Source organism: Microtus ochrogaster, unplaced genomic scaffold (assembly GCF_000317375.1).
Source record: "Microtus ochrogaster isolate Prairie Vole_2 unplaced genomic scaffold, MicOch1.0 UNK5, whole genome shotgun sequence".
NCBI classification, from domain to species: domain Eukaryota; kingdom Metazoa; phylum Chordata; class Mammalia; order Rodentia; family Cricetidae; genus Microtus; species Microtus ochrogaster.
This window is the reverse complement of record NW_004949103.1, coordinates 15623164-15634007: the sequence shown is the minus strand read 5'-3', so window position 1 is coordinate 15634007 and position 10844 is coordinate 15623164. Positions and strand designations below refer to the sequence as shown.

Genomic DNA, 10844 nt, shown 5'->3' with positions numbered 1-10844 from the left:
GAAACAGAACTGGAAAAATATGGTCCTGAGTAATATCATACAGACTCTAAAAGAAAAGCACCTCATATTCTTTGTTATATGATGGCCCTAGCTTCAGATGTCTTGTTTTATTTGTTTAACATGAGGTACATACGGAATCTAGGAAGCTAGAAATAGGCCACCAGCAGGGATTGTCCACTTGGAGAGGTAACAGAATACACGTGAAATGAAATCAGAGAAAGAGAGAAGGCATCACAGAAAAAGAGACCCTCAAGTGGGTATTAGAAGTGACTATGATGTGAGAAATGGTAGGGAGATGGAAAGCGCATATGTGAAGAAGCTTCTTGGGAACTTCATATCTTGCAGTTGAAGTGAATCAATGCAATAGGAGAGGCTAAGAGACTACGTATCATATGAAAACACAGGAGAGAATACTGAGAGCTAAAGATTCCAGTCAGGATGGGAGCAGGGAGGGCTTGTGAGAGATAAGGAGTGGGTTAACCAAAACTAAAGCTGAAAGAACATGAAAGCCTGGGGTTGAAAAGAGTGCTGTGAAATGCTGCATACTGGAGATGGCCAGAAGGTTGCACACATAGAATAAAAAGGCAGATTGTCAAACTAAAGTTAAAATTTAACAAGGTCCAACCACAATCAGTCTGTGATAAACATTTTGAATATAAAGGCATCCGTTGATTAAAATTAAAGAATATAAAAAGAGCCACTGTGCTAATAATCTAATGGCAGTTGAAGTAGCCATATTGGCTTTAACAAAAGCAGACTTGAGAACAAAGAAAAATATCAGGAATAAAGAGGGGTGATAGAAATTAATAAAAGGGTTCATTTTCTCAGAATAAATAATAATTGTTAATGCAGATGCATTAATAAGGAAACCATCAAAATACAGAAGACAAAAGGTGAGAGTAAAGCATAAAAAAAATAGTAGTGTTTCCTCTTCAAGGTACAGACTACAGCACCCTTGTTCTGCTTAGAAAGCACAGCCAGCAAATATTTAGTTGTAAAGGATAGAAACATTAGTCAATGGGACATAATGGACACATACCCTGCTTCAAGTTCAACGACAGTAAAAACTGTGTCCTCCTCAAGTTCAAGCAGAATAGTCAGCAACATTCTAGGACATTAAAATCCCTTAACAAGTTAAAAGAAGCATGTGGTCTGATCACAGAGTAGTTAAAGTGGAGTCTAAGAAAAAAAGACAGAAAAGCATAAGCTTTGTGGAGATTTAGATTTATACTTCTAAATAAAACACAGAAAATCAGCAGCACCACTGAGAACTTCCAATGGAAATTGTAAAAAGTTCTGAACTTCAGTGAAGGAAACACAACTTACCAAAAGTCACAGGATATAATAAAAGTATCTCTCAGAGGGAAACTTATAGCAGTGACTATGTTAGAAAGAAGGAAACATTTAAAAATCAATAAAAAGATAACAATGCAAACAGAAGTTAATAGATAGGAACAATTAGAGTTGAAATCAATGAAATTAAGAGCCTAAAATAATGAAGCCTGTGAATCAATTACTGTTGTTTTAAAGACCAATAAAATCGATAAACCTCTTTTCAAACTAAACTGAAGAAAAAATAGAGATTGCAGAAGTTACTGATACCATAGATGAAAACCAGTAGACCATTCAGAGGTCACTGTGCTAGTCAGTTTTATGTCAACTTGACACACTCTAGAGTCATCAGAAAGGAGAGAAATTCAATCGAGAGAATGGTTTCATAAGTTTGGGTTCTATAAGCCTATAGGGCATTTTCTTAATTAATGATTGATGGGGGAGAACACCCATTGTGGGTGGTGCCATCCCTGGGCTGGCAGTCCTGTATTCTATAAGAAAACAGGATGAACATGCCATGGAGAGTAAGCCAGTAAGCAGCATTCCTCCATGTTTTCTGCATCAGCTCCTATCTTCAGGTCCCTGCCCTGTTTGAGTTCCTACCCTGACTTCCTTCAATGACCAACACTAATGTGGAAACTTAAGTCAAATGAACTTTCCCTCCATAAATTTCTTTGGATCATAGTGTTTCATCAAATCAATGAAAACCTTAACTAATACAGTCGTAAAGAGGCTAATGAAGACACTCCATTACTACTAGTTTGGTAACTGTGAAAGATAGAAACTAACAAAACTCACATAAAGAAAAATAGGTAAACAGAATTAGTAAATGATTATTGAATTGAATAAATAATTATCTACTAGGGCAAACAATGTTGCATTGGTGAATTCTGAAACACATTTAAGAAAGAAATCATACCAGTTCATTGCAATCTCTACCAGGAAATTGAAATAAAAAGCTGTTTCCCAAATCCTTTTATGATGCCAGCTTTATACTAATATGAAAACCAGATAAAGACATTACAAAATAGAAAAGTACATGCCCTTATCTCTCATGAGCACAGATAAAAAATCCTCATGAAAATATTAACAAATTGACTGCAACAATATAAGAGAAGAATTATACAAAACGACCAGGCTGGATTTAGTCCAGTTATGCAAAGCTACATCCACATTTGAAAATCAATTTATGTAATCCACCATATCAACAGACTAAAGGACAAAACCATATAATCATATCAATCGATGCAGAAAATGCATTGGACAAAATCCATAACACATTCAGAACACTCTTAGAAAACTAAAAATAAGGAAATAGACTCTCTTGGTAAGAGGCACCTATAATATTATACCTATATGTAATATTATACTTAACAGAAAGTTCCAGAATATTTTCCTCCTATGTTTTGGAAAACACAAATATGGTTTTTTCTCATAATTTTTATTTATCATGGTATGAGAGATTCGACAGTTCAAGAAGAGAAGGAATGATAATAAAGACACAATCTAGAAATAAAAAGTTCTCCTTTTACACATGGCAAAAATGTTTAAATACAAAGTGATATTTGATAAACACTTGGAAATAGTTTATAGTAAAACCATTTCATAAGATGAGAAAATATTTATTCTTCTTTAGAATCAATGAAAGACTAGAATTTGGAAAACAATAAAAATGTAATTTATTTTGACTTTGAACAATGAAACATTTAATTGTAGATATACCAAATCACACATAAAATCTATATGTAGAAAACTCAAAACTCTGATGAAAGAAAAGTAACTATATCTAAAGTAAGAAAGAAGTATTCCACCTTTCAGAATTGAAAAACTAAAATATTTTATATGTTCATCCTTCTCAACATGGTTTATAGAGTTAACATCCTTCAAGTCTTCAACAAACTATATTGTGGATACTGACAAGTTCATTCTAAACTTTATTTTTCAAATATTTTCATGAATATTTATGCACACATAACTGCATGTATGTGAATACACATGTGTGAGGGTGAATTGTATGGAATCTCAAAAGTGATGTCAAGATTCTTCTTTAATAGATCTTCATTTTATTCATCTTATTTATAGAGGCAGGGTCTCTCAATAGATGCAGACTTTGTTGACATTTGCTCATTTGCTATCCAGTTTTTGCAGAGATCTCTGTTTCTGCCTTCTGTGTACTAGAATTATAGGCTGGTTGCCATGTTCAACTGGCATTTATATGGGTGTTGGGCACCTGAAATTTAATTGTTATACTTGTAGTGCAAGCTCTTGAGAACCAGCCATTGTTCTAATGTTTAAAGGAACAGAAGTTCAGTAGTGTATAGCCTAGTAGTGAAGTTAATAAACAAAAGAAACAGACTGATTCAACTTCAAACTTATGATAGAGCTACAGTGATAAAAATAAATAGTCTAGTATAGGGGGTTCTTCTGTTCATGTCTTGCTTTCATTGGTTTCTGAATAAAGAAACTGCTTTGGGCCTGATATGACAGAACTTAGATAGATGAAGAAAGAACAAAATGTTGGGAAGAAGGCCAGAGTAAGAGACACCATGGATCTTCTGCTTGTGCTGGACACCAGTTAGAATCTTGCGGGAAGCCATAGTCATGTGGTCATACACAGATTAACAGAAATGGGTTAAATTAAGATGTAAGAATTAGCCAATAAGAAACTAGAGTTAATGGGTCAAGCAGTGATTTGATTAATACAGTTTCTGTGTGGTTATTTCACAGGTGTAAGTTAGCTGGGCGGCTAGGACAAAACAGTGGGCCTCTCCTTCTGTAACAATCTAGTGATTATAATATAATACATTGATGAAGATAATTGACTAGTGAGGCCAGAATTAACAGTAATTTCAGCAAAACAATACTGATTATTACACATACACACACACACAGAGCGAGCGAGCAAGTGAGAGAGAGATGGAGAGAGGAGAACACAGCAAATGACCAAAGGTATTCTGTTGAGAAGAAATATAGTATAGTGAAATAACATAATTTTCACAAAATCCCCAAAATTATTAGAGCTAAATATATAATAAAGAATTGTCAAGCTTATAAAAAAATAATAGGATAAATTCTAGAAGAATCTAAATATTCAATATTTTTTTCTTAAATTGATTAATTGTGATGTTTGACAATTTATATGTTCATAATGCATTCCAATTCCTCTTACCACTTACCACACTACCAGAACCATTAAAGGAAGCTCCTAGGCAGAAGACTGATAAGACAAGAAATATGAAATTTTTTAAAAACATAAAAGATCTATAAAGCAATAAGGAATGGTTAAAGTTGAAATGTGTTACTTATTATTTTTAAATCTCTGTAAATGATGAAATAGTGAGTGTCTGAGGTAAAACAAAAACAAAGTACTGAAGTTTTTATAATATTCATAGAAAGACAAGAAGTGTCTTCATTGCAGTGAGTGATGTAATATTGAGCAAATGAGAACAACAAATAAGTTAATGCAAACTAAATCAGAAAGCAGTGGAAAACATAAAAAGCAAAATATCGTGATTCAATTAGTACATTAAATAAAAACTGTACAAACACTTAACTAAATGTCATAGATTGTCAAATAATATAAACTAATAAAAAGTAATATCTGTTGCCAATAAGGAGGCCAATGTCAAATATAAAGACATTTGTTAAATATAAAAGAATAGGTAAATGCACAAGAGAATGCCAACACAAAAAATGCTGGAGTCATAATATTAATACCAGCTAAAGAACATAAAAAGTGGATTTTTACATAAGATACTTTCAGTTTATGTAGAAAATATAATAAAAATGTTTATATACCTTATGATAATTTAAAATTTTTAAAAATATGAAACACATAGAAATATAATCAAGCCCATTAAGAGTAAAGATTTCAAAACTAAAATATAGGTCTCTGTTAAGAATTTTAAATTAACATACTAATGAGGAAAGTTTATTTCTCAGTAATGGGAGAGAGGGAAAAAGATGGTCTTCCCTCCTTACTTTCATTTAACATTTCACTGTGAGTCTAGAAAAATACAAACAATATTTCCATAAGAGGGGATCTGTCTATAGTCACATCCTGTCTTCAGCGTAAGACTTTAGAATTTTATAAAGAGACAGAATGGGTGAGTAAGTCACTAATCAGTTGACAGAGTTTCAAGTAGGAACAGTCAACTGAACAGTTAAAAGTGAAAATTAAAAAAAATCACATAACTTTAAATAAGCAAACTCTACACCCTGAAACCTATAAAATATTATGGAGGAAAATTACAGCAAATCAAGTAAGAAATCTTACAATCAAAAGAGAGAAATTAAAATTAAGTTGTTCATTCATGACAGAGACAGATCAAAGCAATCGTAATTCAAATTTTGTCAGTTTATTTTGTTCTACTTTAGTTTTAGAAATTGTAATGGTTTATAATTTAGACAGAAATTAAGACCAGGTAAAAGGAAGTCTCACTACATATTTACATAATTTTAAGGAAAAGATACAGTAAGAAAATGTTATATTTATTTATGAATAACATAACTATACAGAAAAACCATATAGGACAAGCATATGTGAAAATAGAATTAGTCACCCTATAAATATATATTAAAATATGTTAATACGTGACTACCATGTAAAAAGAAGTGTCTAGACTACATAATAAAGCATATCTTGTCTATGAAGCTATCAGACAAATAACTTCTAGATGTGTTCCTCAGATTCGAGTGATGGAAGATGGACAAGGTCATTTATTAACAGAACCAGGGGAATTAAAACAAAGATGGAGACAATACTTTGACCCTAATGCTGTCTACGTAGACTACAACGAGAAACACTTTGACAACCATTCTAACACCACAGATGACGAAGAAATATTAAATATTGACGGGAGCGATTTAGAGGAAGCTATGAAGTGGGTGAAATGCAACAAGACCCCAGGAATGGATGACATCACTGTGGAGGAGTTGGAGGCATCTAAAACAGGCTCAGGGGCTGAGGCGCTTCTCAGATTCTTCAGAGAGATACAGGAGCACGAAGTGTTTCCTACAGAATGGAAGCACTCAGTCATAATTCCCATACACAAGAAGAAGGACAAGCTGACTGCTCAGATGACAAGGGCATTAGTTTGTTGTGCCCTAGCAGCAAGATCTTCTCCTCCGTTATCCTGCAAAGGATCAAAGGCAGAACAGAGGAAATCCTAGCAGAGGCCCCGTGAGGATTCAGAGTTAACAGGAGCACAATTGATCAGATCTTCACATCGAGGCAACTGGCAGAAAATACAAAGAATTTGGAAAAGACTTATATGTCTTCTACAGCAACTTCAGGAAGGCATCAAATAGTATTTGGAGGGAAGGACTTTGGGAAACAATGAGGTTCTACAGGTACCCAGAGAAAATTATAAAAATAGTAGAAAAATGCCTATAAAGATAACTTTGCATCAGTCAAAGTCTGCGGAGAACTAAGTGATCAGTTTATGACAATCATAGGCGTGTAGTAGGGATCCATCCTCTCAGCACTACTCTTTAATAGATTCCTGGAATTAGTAATAGCAACAGCCCTGGAGGATGAGGAGAAAGGCCTGCAGATAGGTGGGGTGCGAATCATTAACTTGTGTTTTGCCAGCGACATAGCACTACTTGCTGCAAGTCCAAATGAGCTACAGGCCATGGTAAATAAAGTGGTATAAGTGGTATAAGTAACTGAAAACATTGGTATGAAAGTAAATATTGAAAAGACTGAGATACAACACATGGGAAGGGCACACATTTTAATTCATTGGAGTAAAAAAATCAGAACTACAAGCAAGCAGTTGATTTTGTCTATCTGGGAGGAAGCCTCAGTTCAAAGGAGGGGACTATTTCAAACATCAGGAGGCAGATAGGGATGGTAAGGGCTGCATTCCAGGCACTAGACATTGTTTGGTTAGCAACAAAATTACAACACTTGTCTGGAGCTGCCTTCTTTACAATCCTGAAACCTGGACAATGAAACGCTCCTCAGAACAGTGGCTGATGTGTTTGAGATGGCATGACGCAGGAGGATTTTTAGGTGTCACACGAAGAAATAGGCTGTGTAACAAAGACATCAAAAACATCTCCATCTACAGAAGGAAGTAAACTACAGGATATGGCAATGGTGCTTGAGATACTTAGACCATGTTATGAGAATGAATGCAGGCAGATACTTAAAGATAGCAATGCTTGGAGAAGTGCTTGGGATAAGGGGAAGAGGAAGACCCAAAAAAACGCTGAATAAAGGAAGACGGTGGAACTTTGGATATGACAACAACACAAGCATCTAGGACTGCCCAGGATAGAAACATCTGGAGAACCCCTGTAAAAAGGCTACCCATTTATATTTAAACATTGCCAGGGCATAAATGATAATGGTGAAGATGTAAAAATAAATAATGTTGCTGAAACCACATGATGAATGTTAAAACTATCAAGCATTATGAAGAAGTCATGATCTGATATGGAATTTTCTGAAAAAGAAATGCAAAGGAGATGTCAGATAGAAATTCCCTACAGCCTGGGATCCCAGAAATTACAGAACACCAGTAAGAAAGTATGAGAGTATTTTATTTTTATTCTTGTGACATAAGTACATCTATTTATCAAACTGTATACTTGAAAAGAATGAATCGCCCTGTTTATAAATAATGCCACAACAAATCTAACATTAGAAATCAATTGAAAAATAATACTGGTGATATTATCTTCTCCTAGACCTGCAAGAGGAGGGTCCCAGTGCTTTGCAATCAAACATAATATTGCATGTCATTTTGAGACAAATAGAATTCATCATTCTAGGGATTTATTTATTTTTGTCTCTTATTCCTAATTGGTAAATGCCTTATAAATAATTGATAAGGTGTCTATTATTAATTTAGCTGAGTCTTTCAAGATAGAATTTTTATATTCTTTGGTTAATTGTTATAATTATTTATTCTTAATTTCCTAATATTGAATTTTTGTGACTCACTGGAAAGAAAACCTATTCAACTGAAGTGTTATTATTTAATAAACAACTGCATGTGGTTTGCTATAACATTTTTCATATGTAGTTCTAAGCATAATTAATCTCTCACAGCAATACCATGAGTTCTATTTGAGATAGGATTTTGATTGATTAATAATTGAGGGTTGAAATCTTTCCATCAGTTTGTACAATCTAAGGAAGCAAAGCTAAAATCAAGTTCAAAGATTTAATAATAATTATTTAATGACAATGACATTTCTGTAACATATTCCTGTACATTTATTTTTTGAAATTTTTTAGTGTTTATAAAATTTATTACAAGAATCATTATAAACACTAATGTTTTTTTTTTTAGTTTTCAGGATTGCTATCCATTTCATGTATACTAAAATACAGAGAAATTAAATTAGGCTCTTATAAATGTCCTCCCTATTAGCACTATCAAATACACCAAAGGTACTCTATCTTCTTTCATTTTAGTATGTTTGCCCAAATTTTTTCTACTGTCTGAACCTATAATCTATAACACAAACTGAAATAAAAGGAAAATAATAACTTTTTAACATAATAATGTTTACTACAGCTCAGGACTGCAGGTTAGTATATCTGATATGGGAAAATAAAATAATCAGTACAGTTGGTCTTTCATTTTCTATTTTAATATGACCTAATGAATAATTCTTTTTTCAAAATTTTTATTACATTTTTATTTTTTAAAGTTTTTAAATTAAAATACATTTTGACCTTGTTTTCCCCTCCTCCAAGTCCTTTCATACTGTTTCCCTTTTCCTACCAACCAACTTCAAGTTCTTTTTCAAAAAAATAGACAAAAATACAATATAGCAGCAACTCCCCATCAAAAAAATCAAGAAAACAATATTAAAGAACACCAGAAAAAAAAATACCAAACTGTAATCAAATAGAAACACACAAAAAGACAGTAAAGTCTATTATATGAGGCCTGTCTTGGTTGACATACTTAGTCTTAGTGTGGAGAAAACTGATTTTCCTTCTCCCAGCAGGGGTAAGTGAGAGTTCAGTTATTAATCTTTACCCTAGTGGCTACTTTCAATTAGATTTTTGCTGATTTGGGATTTAAAAATCCTTCTTTCATTGTATATTTGTAAAATAACTTGATCTCGTCTTTCATCAAGCTCTGTATGATAAAATTATAGAAATCTCATTTGATATTCTTCAGTAAAGAAGAAAAGTGCTAGGTCTCCATTTACCTACTTGATAATTTATGTGTCAAGGGAGTCTTGAACACCTACTTTTGCTTGATATTTGGGAAGGGTCCCTTGGAAGCCATGTTCGCTTCAAATATAACCTTATCTATATAGATAAAATTCATGGTCCTCCTGCCTCTACACCTCCTGAGTACTACACTACCAAGACAGGGCACCACACCCAGCTAGATGTTTGTTTACTTTTTCCTTCATCCATCCATTCATTTACAACTATAGAACATTTCTTTATTTTTCACTAAGACTCTCCAAGAGGACACAGCTAGCCTTCTGGCAGCCTCTATCCCCCACAATGAATTTGAGCACTCACTGCTATAAAGCAGGCAGGTTTCAGTCTTACATGTCAAGGAACACTTTCTATGTGAATTATCATAAAAATGTTCTGTATAAAAACAAAAGAAAGAAAGGAAGCAAAGAGGCAATGGTTGTTTCCAAATTAAAAGATCATTTACATTTCATGTCATAATGTAGTCTTGGGTCGAGTGTGACCAAATGGAAATATGATGCTATCATACAAAATGTTCGCTACAGTATGATGTATGCACCTGTCTTAAGCCCATCCCTAGCCTTTAATGTTTCATCAGCGGTGGCTACAGTAAAGCATCTGGCACAATGTCTCACACCATTGTGCCTGTGTAGCCTACCAAGAGGCCAGAAGGCAAGACATTCACCGACTATGAGTCTGTGAATGAATGAATTGAAGGTGTTTGTAAGGCGTATGGAGAACATCTGAGGAGAGTGAATCCCAGCATTCGCTCCATCATATAAGATATTGCTCAGTTGTTGGGGTTTATGGATGACCTGTCAGATCTCAGGTGTCTTGTTTAGCCAGCTGATACCCAGAGGAACCAATCTTATAACAAAGACTGGATCTACATGTTCCTTCATCTACAGGCTCAACAATCTGGGAAGTAATTGGATGTTTTATATGTATCTAATCAATTCCAATGTGTCAGTCTCCAACATGGCCACATCATAGTATGGTTTGTGGTTTTGTTTGTCTTTGTTTGTGCAGAATTTCCTTGTGTCCAGAATTATAGAACAGGGCCCAACCTAAGATTTAGCCACCTTTTCAAGATTCCCTGGTTCTCTTTACTGAAAAAAAAAATGGTACTTCAGAGACAGTACCTTGGCTCTAGAAGTACTCACTTCTACCACAGTACTACTGCTTCTATCTATGACTATTTTTCTACATCATTATATTTGTGTGTGTAGATATGTATGTATGTATGAATGTATGTATATATGTAAAGCTTTCATAATAAGGTCTTCAATTTGAATCCACTAAACACTAAACACAAGTTTTGTAGCTCCCC

The 10844-nt window shown here is 33.9% G+C and overlaps 1 pseudogene; it reads left to right on the top strand.

Moving 5' to 3' along the window:
* The first annotated feature begins 10140 nt into the window (after positions 1-10140).
* Positions 10141-10443, top strand: LOC101993661 (annotated as a pseudogene).
* Positions 10444-10844: the final 401 nt, after the last annotated feature.